This window comes from Lissotriton helveticus, chromosome 6 (assembly GCF_964261635.1).
Source record: "Lissotriton helveticus chromosome 6, aLisHel1.1, whole genome shotgun sequence".
Taxonomy (NCBI): Eukaryota; Metazoa; Chordata; class Amphibia; order Caudata; family Salamandridae; genus Lissotriton; species Lissotriton helveticus.
Genome location: NC_136067.1, coordinates 1,642,699,682 through 1,642,715,096, shown reverse-complemented (window position 1 = coordinate 1,642,715,096; position 15,415 = coordinate 1,642,699,682). Strand labels below are relative to the sequence as shown.

Below are 15,415 nucleotides of genomic sequence, written 5' to 3'. Positions count from 1 at the left end.
GCCAATATCTGGGTCCTCTCCTGTCCAGTGACTTACAGGCAGCCTACCAGGCCGCAACGGCACAAGGTGTGGTTCCCTATGCTGACATAAAGCGCTGCATCATGGAGCGGTTGGGTGTAGATGACGAGACGTACAGGATGAAGTTACGGCAAATGAAAGAGGCACCCCAAGAGACACCTTGAGTCCTGTACCTTAGGGTAAAAGACATGGCCGATCGGCTGGTTAAAGCCAGCCACTACTGATAAGGACGGGATCTTTGCCAACATATATCTGGAGCAATACCTATCCTCCCTTCATCCTCCCATTCAGAGGTGGGTACGCCAACAGGCTCATCTAACACTAGAAACGGCAGTGGAAATAGCAAGTGCATACAGCAGAGCCCAAGAGATCCAAAAGGGGCTGGAAGAACTAACTGGGAGACCAGGGGAACCGGGATATATCGACCACCCCTTCCACCTCTAGTGAAGAAGCCTGAACCCGTCACCATCATACCCAGAACTTCGATCGTCCGACTTCCTCCTATGGGACCTCATGCTTCCATTGTGGAAGGATGGGACACATTGTCTGTTCTTGTCCCCAAAAGGAAGAGCCAATGGAAATAGGGGTGGCCCGCAACTACTATTGCTCCCCCTCGGAGAAAAAAACACCTCTCTATTGCTGCAGAGTGTCAGTGAACGGACACCCGGTTACGGCTTTGGCCGATACCGGCTGCCTACAAAGCGAAGTTCGGCCCAAGACCTTGGACTCGGAATCGGTCCAATCGATGGGAACGTCGCCATACGTTGTGTCCACGGTGATACAAATCCGTACCCCACAATGCAAGTGAGGATACACCACCCACATGACCCGGGAACCACTATGAAGGTTGGACTCGTAACCCGTTTGCCAGAACAAGCCATCCTCGGGCACGATTACCCGAACTTATCACAGTTGTTACAAGATACTGCCACAGAGGAAAAAGAATGGTGGTCCACTGCACCTTTTTCCAAAGAAGCAGATAAGGACTGGCCACAGTCGAAATCCCGGAAAAGCCGAAAACAAAGAAGGGCTGAAAAAGGGAAAAACCCGTCAGTTTTACCCGTCCTTCAAGATGAGAATTGCCGGGAAACCGACAGAAGTTTCCCTGCGGCACAAAGAGAAGACCCTGTACTACAAGAAGCCTGGGACAAGGCCCAAGCGGTCGAAGACCCCCTCCACGTAGGTCCCTTATTCTTTAAAAGAAATGGGCTGTTATATAGGAAAGGGAGCCCCACACAAAAACCTCAGTTACTGATCCCAGTTCTGTTCCGAGAGATGGTGTTATATCTAGCCCACAGCAACCTCCTGGGGGAACACTTTGGTACCCATAAAACTGAAAAACAGATCACGGAATGGTTTTACTGGCCCGGCATATACCAACACGTAAAAAGATATTGTCGAGAATGCCTATATGCCAGAAAAACAACAAGTATCATCCTCCCCGAGCACCCCTTCAACCTCTTCCTATCATAGGTGAGCCATTCAGCCGAATAGGGATGGAAAGAATAGGTCCTTTGTTACCTTCCCGAAGTGGGTGTTGGTATGTTCTCGTTATGGTCGACAATGCCACCAGTTTTCCGGAAGCCATACCTTTGCGACGTCTGGATGCCCCTAATATTGCCAAGGCCATGATAACGGTTTTCTCACGGGTCGGATTTCCAAAATAGATCTTAACAGATCGGGGGACCCCATTTGTATCCCGACTAATGAAGCAGGTATGTGTTCAGTTAGGGGTTAAGCAAATAAGGACCGCAGCATATCATCCCCAGATGGATGGTTTAGTCGAATGATGCAATGCCACCATTAAGGCCACCCTCAAGAAACTCCTAGCCCTAGAGTCTACAAAATGGGAAGACATGTTACCGTTAGCATTATTCGCCATCAGGTGCAAAGAACAAAAAAGCACTGGGTATTCCCCCTTCGGGTTGTTATATGGTCATCAACCACATACATTGCTAGTGCTGGCACAAGAGAAATGGGAAACCGAACCAAACAATTCAAAGCCTCTGGTAGAGTATGTCTCTAATTTACGAACACACCTGGGACGAATCAGGACTATAGTCCTGAATAACCTGGAGGAGGCCCAGACAGCGCAAAAGGGACAATACGACAAAAGGGCAAAAGAAAGGTCCTTTGATGTAGGTGACTCCGTGTTGCTAATGATGGCTTCATCGGATCACAAGTTACTAGGGCAGTGGCAGGGTCCCTATACTATAGTTTAGAAGGTGACCCCTGTGATTTACCGCATCAAAACGGACCCGACTAAGCGTACCTCCCAGATCTATCGCGTCAGTTTGTTGAAGAAATGGGAGGGGCCCTTGCCGGCGCTCGTGAGCATAGCGGAAACACAGTCTCCCTTATTCAACCAGTGTTTAGATCCTGGTCTTCCTTCTGAGTTGAGATAGGACTTATCGGAGGTGCTATACCCCCTTCAGGATAACACTCCACCTCTCCAGGTAGAACCACACTCTTTGAACATGCCATAAAACTTCTCCTGGAAAATAGGTACGTCTTAGACCTTACCGTATCCCTGAGGCCCGCCGACAGACCATTAAAGAGGAAGTCCAACAGATGTTAAAGATGGATATCATCGAACCCTCTGTAAGCGAATGGAACTCACTCATTGTCCTTGTACCGAAGCTGGATGGCTCGGTAGGCTTCTGTATTGACTTTAGAGAAGTTAACAAAATCTCAGAGTTTGACACATACCTCCTTCCTACGGTTGACGAAATGTTCGAGAGAATAGGCCGGGCTAAGTATATCAGTACCCTGGATTTGTGCAAAGGGTACTGGCAGATTCCCTTGCAAGAACAAGATAGAGAAAATACTGCGTTCTCTACTCCTCAGTTCAAATTGTTACCCTTTGGGTTACACGGGGCCCCAGCCACATTTCAGAGAGCCATGAATTTGATACTACGGCCCCATGAGAGATATTCCGGGGCATATATCGATGACATAATCATCTATAGCGATACCTGGGAACAGCACTGGTTACATCCATCGCAAGTAATACAGACTTTAGGACGACATGGTTTCAAAGTAAACCCAGCTAAAAGCCATCTAGCAGCCCAGACCATTCGTTACCTTGGATATCTGTTAGGGGAAGGGGTTATGAAAGCCCAAAACACTAAACTTAATGCCGTCTCCCAGATACCCCTACCACAGTCAAAGAAAGACCTCCGAGCTTTTCTGGGTTAACTAGGTTATTACCGTCGCTTTATCCCCAGATTCTCACAACTAGCAGCTCCCCTTACCAATCTACTCCTGAAAAACGTTAAAACCGAGGAGATATTGAAACGTCCTTCCTCCGAAATAGTACACGCCTTTGAATCCCTAAAAACATCCCTCACGTCTGATACTGTGTTAGTTAGTCCAGACTACTTTCTTCCCTTCATCCTTCAGACAGGTGCCTCAGATCAGGGACTAGGGGCTGTATTGTCACAGGCAACGAAACAGGGGGAGAACCCCATACTATACATCAGCTGTAAGCTATTCCCTAGAGAAAGGAATTACGCAACCATAGAGAAAGAAGCACTAGCCAGCAAGTGGGCCATAGACACCCTGCGATATTATCTCGAAGGACGTGAATTTACGTTACACACAGCCCTCGCACCCCTAGAATGCCTAGCCAAGAATAAGGGCAACAATGAGAGAGTCCTTAGATGGTTTCTGTCTTTACAGCCATATCAGTTCCAAACAAAACACAGAAAGGGAACCAAACAGGGGAATGTGGACTACCTGTCTAGGTTTCCCCAAGACCAAAACCCTAGTAGAAACACAGCAAGGGAAAGGTGATGTGAGAAGGTGAGCGCGGGGATTAAGTTCTTACCTTGTTGTAAGGACTCTCCCAGTAGAAGCACTGTTTCCCTCGAAATCCGATCCCTGAGAGTTACATTTCAGACGGCGGAGGCAAAACGACGAAACACTCACACCTATCCTATCTCTCTACAGCAGGACTACGACCCAAGACCGGAAGTGGGAGGAGATGAACTCTGAAGTCGTTTCCTGAGTCCATTTAAAGGGAGTGGGCTTGAAGAGAGGGCGTCATTGACCGACAACAGAGTGAAGACAAGCAGGAAGCAGGACGAGGAGGAGCGGAGAAGCGAAGACGATGATTACGGGAGAAAAGACGAGGAAGAACCGAGGAACGAAGACGCCCTTGGAGAGGACGAGGAACTGGACGAGCGGTGGAGCGAGGAGTGGGGGTGCTGGAGAGCGGCCGCAACTCACGAGAGTTGCGCCGGAGCCAGTAAGTGACTGCGTCTCTGGGGACAGTGGGAAAGGGTACGAGGGCGGTGGGAGGTGAGCAATTTAACGGGCACGGGTAAAGGAATTACGAAACTCGCAACCTACATAAGCACTCGCGTGTGGCACAGCTTTTTTATTTTCCTTATCTTTGGCGCACATCCTTAGTATCTCCATTTCACTGAGCCACCTTACCCTCACCTGCTAACACTTGCCCTGGTTAAGGTCCACTGGCGTTCGTTCTCTCCCACACACAAAGAACCAACCCTACACTGAGCGGTCGTCTAGAAGAATTGTCTAAAACCATAATACACTGAACCCTTAAAAGATCAAACACTTTCTGGTGTGGTGACGGTTAGACTTTATTTTCACTTCCCCCTCCCCACAACAGTGATTGTCGGCTCCCTTTTCTCCTCTCTAATGAACCTCCGGGGTGATACCAACGAGACCGAGGAACCAGGATCGACTACCTCCAATTCCCAGCCAAGCTTAACGAGGACGGATCAAAGAGAAGAGAGAGAAGGAACACCAGTTGTACCATCTGCTGCCTCTATCACTGATAATAACAAGCATTTGCAATGCAAAAGGTCTCGCATTTGCGAGTGTTTAAGCTGTTGGCATTGTAAATGACAATGCCTTTCATTTATCTGTTTGATAATTAACACATATATAAAAGGCATTGTCATGTACAATGCCAATAGCTCATACTCTTGTAAATGCGAGGCGTATTGCATTGTAAAGAAGTGGTCGCCGTGGGCTGTTTGGAAAGTGAAAGTGCGCATGGCACGCTGAATGTTGCAGGAAAGCATGTCATGCCTGCAGTACGAAGAACTCAATAAAGAAAATAGTGCTTTCAGACTAAAAAAGACATACCTTGTAACAGAAGTAAAGGGGCTAGTCCACATGGGAGGTTACTAATGAAGACAAGGCGGTACTAAGGAGAGACTAACAAGCTTATTAATGAATCAGAAGCTAGCATTTACGAAAGACAATGACACAAGCCAATGAAATATATGGGCAGCGAGTGGGCCGGGCTCCAAGTCCATAATCGAATACAGCATGCCTCGCAGAGCAGCGCATGCACTGCCCAGGCTCGACCGAAAAATATGGTAGCACCAACCAAACAACTGATTATATAAGTGCGTCCATGGCCCAAAAACACCTAACACCAGCTCATACCAACCCAATCCATAATAAAATTACTAAAGTCACACGCCCCCAGGAAACATCAAAGTGGAAGCAAATACCAAACAAGTTTAATGCTCGAAATTAACAAAAAAAGTGAAAAAATTAGATTATTAAATATTTGTTTTCAGAACCGAGATATTAGAAGTTCTCCAGTATTACATCTTTCATAGATTCACATGCTTGTATCTTCCCCGTCGTCATGGTGGGAGTCTCACGGTAACAGAATGACCAAGCAGTATCATAGAGAAGAAAAACTGCATATAAAATCCCCATAGGGGCTGTATTATTTGGTAACCAGACCATATCTTTGTTTGGACCAAAAGCCAGCCAATCAGCATTGCTGCCCTGCCCTCACACTCCCCAGCAGAAGCTTCCTGCCTCAGATTTCCAACCGCCTTCGTGTGATAAGGAGTCTCCCTGAGCTCTGCTCAGTTTTCTTTCTGTTCCTGAGTGAACTTTTGACCCTTTGGAATCTTGTTTCCTGTCTACTACATTGAGGTATTGTGTGTACTTATTTCTCTTATAATGGCTGACGGCTCTAAAAAGAGGCTGTTCAGGCCATGCAGGTCCTGTGGGAAGGCCAGACTTTTCTCTGAGGACCCACATGAGGACTGCCTTTACTGTCTCTACCCTAAACACCTGGTGAAAGACTGTAAGCTTTGTAGAAAATTTTCTGACAAAACTAAAAGAGACAGAGAGGCTAGACTACTGTTATGGCTTCAGAAAAAGAAGGCCACATCAGGCTCAGATTCTGAGGGGGAATCTTCTCATTCAACTCCCAAGAAAAGAAAGGCTTCTGTTTCTGTGGAGAGAGTGGAGTCTAAAAAGAGTAAGCCTAAGGAGAAATTAACCTCATCTCTTCCTATTACTCCTGTGGTGAAACAGTCCAGTCTTAAGGAACCTGGGTCTGCACCCTCTACCAGCTCGCTGGCTTCTGCTCCAAGGCCTGTGGTGAAGACTTCGGCTCCGTCGACGACGACTTCGTCGACGACTATGGCTTCGTCGACGATAAGGTCTAAAGCTACGTCGACGACTGCGACGTCTACGCTTACAACATCGACGAGTAAAATCTCAATGTCGACGAACAGGCCGTCGACGACGACCACGACGACTCCGTCGACGACAGGTTCGACGTCGAAGATGTCGACGGGGGCCCCGTCGACGAAGGTCCCGTCGACGAAGGTCCCGTTGACGAAGGTCCCGTCGACGAAGGTCCCGTCGACGATGGTTCCGTCGACGATGGTTCCGTCGACGAAGGTCCCGTCGACGAAGGTCCCGTCGACGATGGTTCCGTCGACGATGGTTCCGTCGACGAAAGTCCCGTCGACGATGGTTCCGTCGACGAAAGTCCCGTCGACGACGGTTCCGTCGACGAAAATCGTGCTATCGTCCGCAAAAGCATTCAAATCACCGCAGTCGAAGACCATGATCTCGATCCGGTCTTTTCAGTCTACAAGAGGTTCATCTACCATCAGTGAAGCTGCAGAGTTCACCTCATGGACAAAGATTTCACCTTTGCCGCCGTCCTCATTGCTAGAGCAGGACTCAGATGGCGAGGAGTCCTCAGGTGCCGCCTACAGTCCTTCTCAGCTGCAGATAAAGAGCCAAGACACGGATGAAGAGGAGGTTTATTCCTTCAAGGACAGACCACAATCTTCCAGATATGAGTCATTTCAGGAATCTGGTGATTACGATGAAGAAGAGGAGGAGCAGCATGAGGACTCGAGGGAGGAAGATCATCAGGAGACGATGTCTATACCCCTCAACCTTGTCTCTGATCTTAGGTTGATGTTGAACGACTACTACCGTCGCTTCCCAGAGGTGAATTCCTCGCAACCAGCTAGGCAGACGCCTTCCTCTCAGACACCTGAAGCACCTGCTCACCAAGAACAGGGGGTGAGATCGCCGCAGGTTGTTACTATAAGGGACGACCTAACGGAATCCGACGAGGATGAGCAGCCCGAAGAGGGAGAACTCGTTCAGGATGCTTCGGGACAGGAATGGGACGAATACATTTTACCATCGACTGCATCGCCTGAACCACTCAAATCTACCTCCCCTCCTCAAGATATCGGAGGTTTTCATGATCTCATGGAAAGGGCGGCCAAAAGATTCAATCTGGATGTGGAGGTACAACAGACGGATTGTTTCTTGTATGACTTCAAAGATGAAAACAAGAGGTCGCTTCGCTCTATTCCAATTATCCCTCACATCTGGGAGGAGGGACTGAAGATTTTGAAAACACCTGCGTCTATAGCGGTTTCAGTTCCCCGCATTGACAAGAAATACAGAGCCCCAGAGTCCACAAAAGCCTGCCTCATTGGGCACCCCAGGCCTGAATCAGTTGTGACGCAGGCGGCACAAAGAAATTCTAAGAACCCATACTTTCTGCTCTCCCAGAGGATAGAAAGGAGGAAGCGGCAGCCATACTTAAGGAAGGATCTAAATCTGCTGCCGAATCTATCGACATCGCCATGGATGTTTCGTCCATGGCCTTCAGGCAGATGGCTGGAGCGGTTTCGCTTCGCAGGCAGGGCTGGCTCAAGGCGACGTCTTTTCGTCCAGAGGTGCAGGCGAAAATCGTTGATATGCCTTTTGACGGTGAAAACTTATTTGGAAAGCATATCGATGAGGCGTTGCAAGGCATAAAGTCGGACACGGACACAGCTCGAGCGCTGGGATCGCTTCAGCAAGGAAGGTTTCAGTCCTTTCGGAAGAGAGGTTCAAGAGGTCAATTTAATCAAAGATCCTCTTTTCAATCCAACCGATATCAGCCGTATAATCAGCAAGGATATCGACAGTATAACACTAACAACCAATTCAGGTCCTCCAACTCCTCTTACCAACAACAGTCCAGAGGCAAATCTAACGCCAGGGGTAAACCTCAGCAGTCTAATAGACGTCAATGATTTCAGGCCGGCGCTCCCCACACAACGGATCCACGACAAAGACCACTATCTGTCTCAATTTTACAACAACTGGATGTCCATTACATCGGACAAATGGGTTTTAGATGTCATAAGCAGGGGCCACATTCTGGAATTTGTGGAAATACCTCCGGATCAACCCCCAGTACTCAGGCTCAACAAACATCGCCAGGAAATGCAGAAGGAAGTTCTCTCGCTTCTGCAAAAGGGAGCCATAGAGGAAGTGCCGCAACATCTCAGAGGGAGAGGCTTTTACTCGCATTTCTTCCTCATCAAAAAGAAACAAACCCGGAAATGGAGACAGGTATTGGACTTAAGGGATCTAAATCGATACATAAAAAAGATACCCTTCAGAATGTTATCATTACAAGAAATTCTTCTACTGATAAAAGAAAACGACTACATGGCCTCCTTAGATCTCATGGATGCGTACTTCCATATTCCAATTCTTCGGAAGCACAGGAAGTATCTCAGATTTGTCGTGGAGAGTCGCCACTTCCAGTTCAAGGTACTGCCATTCGGACTCAAGTCAGCCCCGAGGGTATTCACCAAATGCATGGCCCCGGTGGCAGCCCATTTACGACTGCAAGGGCATTACGTTTACCCATATCTGGACGACTGGCTGGTGACAGGTCCATCTTTCAGGGATGCAGCAACATCTCTTCAGAGCTGCATCCGGCTGTTTCAGCGATTGGGCCTGAAGACCAACTTAGAGAAATCCTCGCTGACTCCGGCCAAGGGCATCCAGTTCCTGGGGGCATGGATATGCACCAGTGCAGGGAAAGCCTACCCTTCCGAAGAACGAATGGGAAAGATCATGAGGCTAACGGCAGCTCTTCAAGCAAAAAGGTCCACTTCAGTGAGGATATACAAATCCATGTTGGGGATGATGTCATCCTGCATCCCACTGGTGCCAAACTGTCGGCTTCGAATGAGGCCTTTGCAGGAACAACTGGACGAGCAGTGGGTCCAGGCCAAAGGTACCTTCGAGGATCGCATTACCATCACGAGCCATATGAAGGTGGCAATGTCATGGTGGAAGATTCGAAAGAACCTGGATCAAGGCTTGAGCTTCATTCCTCTAGATCACGACTTCGTGATGACAACGGACGCTTCGCTGAAAGGATGGGGTGCGCATCTTCAGGAGCTGGAAATTCAGGGCCTTTGGTCAGACTGGGAAGCCCAGCTTCACATAAACATGTTGGAGCTCAAAGCGGTGTTCCTAGGCCTTCAAGCATTTCTTCCCAGAATACGCCAATCGTCAGTACTGATCCAAACGGACAGCACCACTACCATGTTTTACCTACTAAAGCAGGGCGGAACGAGATCCAAACAACTGTCGACATTGGCGCAAAGAATCTGGAAATGGCTCATAACCAACGGAATTTCAATTCAGGTTCAGCATATCCAGGGAGTCCTCAACACACGGGCGGACGCCCTGAGCCGTACTACCAAGGCGACACACGAGTGGGAACTACACCACACTCAGATTCGCGTCCTGTTTCAAAGGTGGGGCACTCCCACATTAGATTTGTTCGCAACGCAAAACAACTCAAAGTGCGTTCAATTTGCGTCCAGATACCATCAACAGGGCTCCAAGGGAAATGCATTCCACATGGATTGGACAGGAAGGTTTGCATACGCGTTCCCTCCCTTCCCGTTGATACCGCGAATACTGCGCAAGATGAGATTGGAACCGTGCCGGATCATATTGATAGCACCAGCCTGGCCGAGACAGGCGTGGTTTTCAGACCTACTTCTTTTGTCGAGGGGCGAAAAAATCCAGCTCCCGACATTTCAAGACCTCATCTCCATGAAAGAAGGGCAAATTCTGCATCCGAATCTGCAATCTCTAAAATTGTCAGCATGGAACCTCACGAGCGGGAGTTTCAAAATCTAGATATTTCGCAAGAATGCAGACATGTTCTCTCACAAGCTAGAGCTGTATCAACAAACAAAACATATGCAGCGAAATGGTCCCGTTTTTGCCATTGGTGCAGCAGACAAAACTTGCATCCGTTTGAAGTACAACCTGAAGGTATCCTTCCTTACCTGCTGTCGCTATCTAAGGCAGGTCTGTCGCATGCCTCGGTCAAGGTACACTTGGCAGCAATATCGCGCTTCCGGCGGAAGCCAAATGAACCATCTCTCTGGTCCTCCAGAATAATAAAGGAGTTTATCAAGGGACTTTTTAGGGTTTATCCACCCATCCAACGCCCTCCTGTGCCGTGGCACCTCAACACAGTACTATCGCAGCTTATGAGGCCTCCTTTCGAGCCTATTCACAAGTCAGATTTGCAGTTCCTGTCATGGAAAACGGCCCTCCTTCTCGCCTTAACATCAGCAAGGAGGGTTAGTGAAATCCAGGCCTTTTCAGTGGAGGAACCCTTCTTACAATTTCGTCAAGACAGGGTTATACTAAGGACAAATCCTACCTTTATTCCCAAGGTGGCAACATCTTTTCACCGCAATGAACCCATTATTTTGCCTACTTTTTTCAGCAATCCTTCATCGGAGGCAGAAAGAGCCTTACACTCTTTAGACATTTCCAGATGCCTAAAGTTCTACATTGAAAGGACAAAAACGTTCCGCAGGTCCAAGCAATTGTTCATTGCTTTTGAAGGGCAAAGGAAGGGTCTTCCTTTGTCAAGACTGAGTATTGCCAGATGGATCTCCTCAGCTATCCTGAAATGTCATGAAAAAGCGGGGAAGCCGCTATATTCTAAGGTACATGCACATTCCACAAGGAAGATGGCAACTTCGATGGCCTTGTTTGCAGGAGTGGCGCTGCCTGACATCTGCAGAGCAGCAACGTGGAAGAGCGTGCACTCATTTACGAGACACTACTGTCTGGACACTGCGTGGAAAGAGGACACGGCAGTGGGACAAGCTGTTCTGAAACGTCTTTTTCAGTAAGGTATGACATAATGGCATGATTTGTTGTCTATGCAATACTTTGATTTATGTGTCAACATGCATTTATCGTATTTCTTATATACTGATGTGTATTGTTATACCTTTGTCTTACGGCAGAGCTTCCTTTTTAGTTCTGTCCTGGAAACGCTACAAATTTGGTGAGCACTGCTTACTACTCTGATACAAGCATGTGAATCTATGAAAGATGTAATACTGGAGAAGGAATTAGTTACTTACCTGTACACTATAGTTCTCCAGTATTATCTTTCATAGATTCACATGCGCCCGCCCGCCTCCCCGTTTCTCAGGCAGATCCTGTTTCTCGGTATTTATCCATGTCTCTCACTCGGGGACGGAAATCTGAGGCAGGAAGCTTCTGCTGGGGAGTGTGAGGGCAGGGCAGCAATGCTGATTGGCTGGCTTTTGGTCCAAACAAAGATATGGTCTGGTTACCAAATAATACAGCCCCTATGGGGATTTTCTATGCAGTTTTTCTTCTCTATGATACTGCTTGGTCATTCTGTTACCGTGAGACTCCCACCATGACGACGGGGAAGATACAAGCATGTGAATCTATGAAAGATAATACTGGAGAACTATAGTGTACAGGTAAGTAACTAATTCCTTAAAAGGGCAACAAAACTCTTGCTCCACCAGCGAACGTCCATAATTAACCTTTCAAAGTTTTACTATTTTGATGTTTATTGTTAAATTTAAATTTCATGTCAAGAGAAGCTTCTCAACAATTATATTCCAATTCACATTCCATGTTAAAAGACATGGGTCGTGGGATCCACTCACAATAATTGTGACATTAGAAAACAGAAAAATATTATTTAGTAGATTTTTGTTAACACACATATTTCGAGCCAAGGTTGAAAAAAAACTTGGCAACGCATAGCATGTACTGTCAGGGTGAATATCCACTTCATAGCCAAACAAGAGATCATTTAAGTAAGTTGCATAAGCTTGAAAGGGCAACCTATTTAAGTCTGAACAAGAAATAAACTGTCACATTACATCTCTGATGGCAGGTGTAGGGGTCAAATATCGCACTGTACACGCACACTGCGCCACATGCACCAAAAAACTTAACACAGGCAAAAGAGGGCTGGATAGGACCACACACAGTCAACGGCTTCAAATGGAAATGGAGTAAGATGGTGTCCTACAAAAGACTTTATTAGAAAAAAGCATCTCCGTTTGTTATACTTAGAGACATTAAATATGATTTGTGATATACGTGAATTAGAAAAATGCTTTTAAAAGAAACTGCTTCACGCCTCACGCACACATTTCTCCCTCCCCACAAGCCACTGTTCCCAGCGAGGACAGCACAGCATAACGCGTGTAAAGTCGTGTACTAATATACACATACAAATACGTATAGTACACATTCTTTTGGCATTCAAAAACAAGAAAGAGCCATACCGTTAACAGAAACGTTAGCAGCTTCAGACGAGAATAATTAGACGTGGGCGGGGTCATTCCAGAGATGAGGTGGGGGGCTAGATTCCTCTTGTGGACTCACGTACACTCCCCTCTGTGCAGTATTGGATTCATAAACAGGGCTCGAAAATTCCACTCGACCGCTCGCATAGTCGAGTAAATTTATCAAGGTCGAGCTGTTTTTAGGTCCAACTCGCCCTTTCTGGCGAGTAAGAAAACAAAACAACTTTTGTCCTGTGAAAACGGAGCAAACGTGACAAGATAACAAGATTTAAAGGCATTTTTATTGCTCACAAAGTTAATGAGCAATAAAGATGCATTTAAATCTTGTTATCTTGTCACATTTGCTCCGCTTTCACAGACGGAGGTCAAGTAGGTTGCAGTTAGGTCTAGGACATTTTGTAAGGTACTAGTCCTGCAGGACTAGTACAATTTTTTCGATTTTTCGAGCCCTGATAAACCAAAGGGCACAGATCATAGTGAGTCGTAGGATGCAGATGTATAGCTTCATGTTAAGGCCAAGCATTACTTTCTACAGTTGCACTCGTTATACCAACAACACGTATCTGTCTTCTCTCAATAACAGACGTGCTTACTTCTTTATCAGGGTAGACACCTTACTCGCCGTGGACATCCAGTCTGGACCCAAGCTTTGAAGGGCAACATAATGCACGCTGGGAAAAGTAGTTATGAGAACTCACCCGATCAGCCTTAAACTGGAGACAGGATATGCAGTGCTGGGGAGTCAGGTGGTGGTGAACTTTTCTTTCAGGGGGTGGATCACGATGGAGTGACATTAATTAACGTCTATAGTCTGGCAGCAATAATCATACTAGCGTTTATTTTGCAGTTTAAAACGTTTTCTTCAAGCAAATACAATTAATTACATTTAGAGTGGCTAAACGTTGTTGTTTTATAAATAGAACTTCACCAAGTCTAAGTGATCTTCACATGCACAAACATGAGTCTCGGACCAGAATGACCACTGCAAAACTGAATAGTCACTCCTGTTACTGGAGAAGACAGACACTGCCAAGGAAAACAGCTCTGTGGCGCTGGCGAGCAATGAATACCACGGTAGGTTAGGGTCCGCAGAGCTGGATGCTGAGGTGTGAAAAAAGTGAAATACTTTCAAAGATCTTATTGGCAGAAAGAATATAAAAGCAAAAAAGCAAACCTCACTAGATTGCGGGGGTGTATTTTGTGGCTAATGTGAATGTAATCGGAAGCACGTGTACCACTACTACCCCAATTTCCGAGGCCCATCCTGAGTCACGAGAAATTACACACAAAAGGAGCAGTCAACGTGTCTCAAACAGGTACGAGATGGTAAGCTAGTGGCAGCTTTTTAGTCCGATAACTTTGTTTTCTGGCACTGCACATGCAGTTCGCATCCATCGTTGTCAGCAGATAGCAAATGATGCTTGATAAAAAAGTCAGGAATGGCGGCACACTTCACATCCGACAGGACAGCAACCCAGTTAAACACCTGTGCCCTACCCGGGCTCTGAAGCCACTCGGGCCGAGCTTCACAGTAACTCTGCCTTCCCTGGTTCAGGGTATTGGTGCATTCCTGTCTTCACGTGTACAAAACCTAACTCCCAGCTCACATGCATATATAGAGCGGCCACCAGCTGGCGTCTGTGAAATGAAAAAAAAAAAACGCACAACGTAATCCTTCCCCTAATTCAAGGAAATAATGGTGGCAAACTTGCCCTCTTTACCGCGGTGGGAACTGCTAAACAACCCGCGAAGAGCTGATCTAAATTGAAAAATGCACGCGCTCGATATATTTTGAAACAACAACCCGCTAATGTTTGTTTAAGAATGAAACCACTTAAACAAACCTTACCGGGTTGATGTTTCAAAATATATAGAGCGGCCACCAGCTGGCATCGGCGAAATGAAAATAACGAGGACTTCCGACAAAACACCGCTCAATCGTCTGAGATGGGTAAATGCGTTGGTCGGGTCCTGTAGGGGGGAAGGGGAGGGGGGCGGCGCGGGGGTCTCGGTGCGCTTATGTGTGTATGTGTGCGGCGGCGGGGGGGTGTCTGTATGTGTGCGTGCATGTATGTGCGCTCGTGTGTGTGTGTCTCTGTGTGTGCGCTCGTGTTTGTGCACGAAAGCAGGGGGAGGTGTGGCTGTGTGTGTTGGAGCTTCCCAGGAGACAGGAGATGTGCACACGCGCGCGCAGCCCGCTCCGATCCGATTCTTGAAGATGCGCGTGGCCATCTCTTCTCTCCTGGGAAGCTGAGCCGGTGACTATAGGTCTCTGGCGAGACCGCGCTTTCTCGCGGTAATCGCCACGAGACCTAAAAAGCACACCTTGGGAAAATATATTCAGCCTCCGCGTCTGTTTATCCTACCTGCCCTCCCTCACTCCTGAACTGCAGAATGCATTGAAGCTACCATGTACTGAGGGAATACGCGGAATTCCTTGTCTGCACCCCACGGACGGGCAAAAAAACTAAAAACTCCTACCTCCCCTTCACACCCACCCTCCCCCACTTATACTGGACTTGGAATCGCCTAGGGTAGCCATAGTCACCTATTTTCTCCTTCTTGTCACATATTAATTCCGACCGCATACAACATCCTGTAGGGAGCACACCCTTACGTTTACATTATTGTATATGTTATAAATGTTATTTTTTCCTTTTTTACTTGGA

At 47.2% G+C, this 15,415-nt stretch overlaps 1 protein-coding gene across 2 annotated transcripts in view; it reads left to right on the top strand.

Annotated features, from left to right (window-relative positions):
* CLHC1 (clathrin heavy chain linker domain containing 1) overlaps positions 1-15,415 on the top strand; it is a 522,096-nt gene that overhangs the window by 390,761 nt on the left and 115,920 nt on the right. The gene's annotated exons all lie outside the window — the stretch shown is intronic.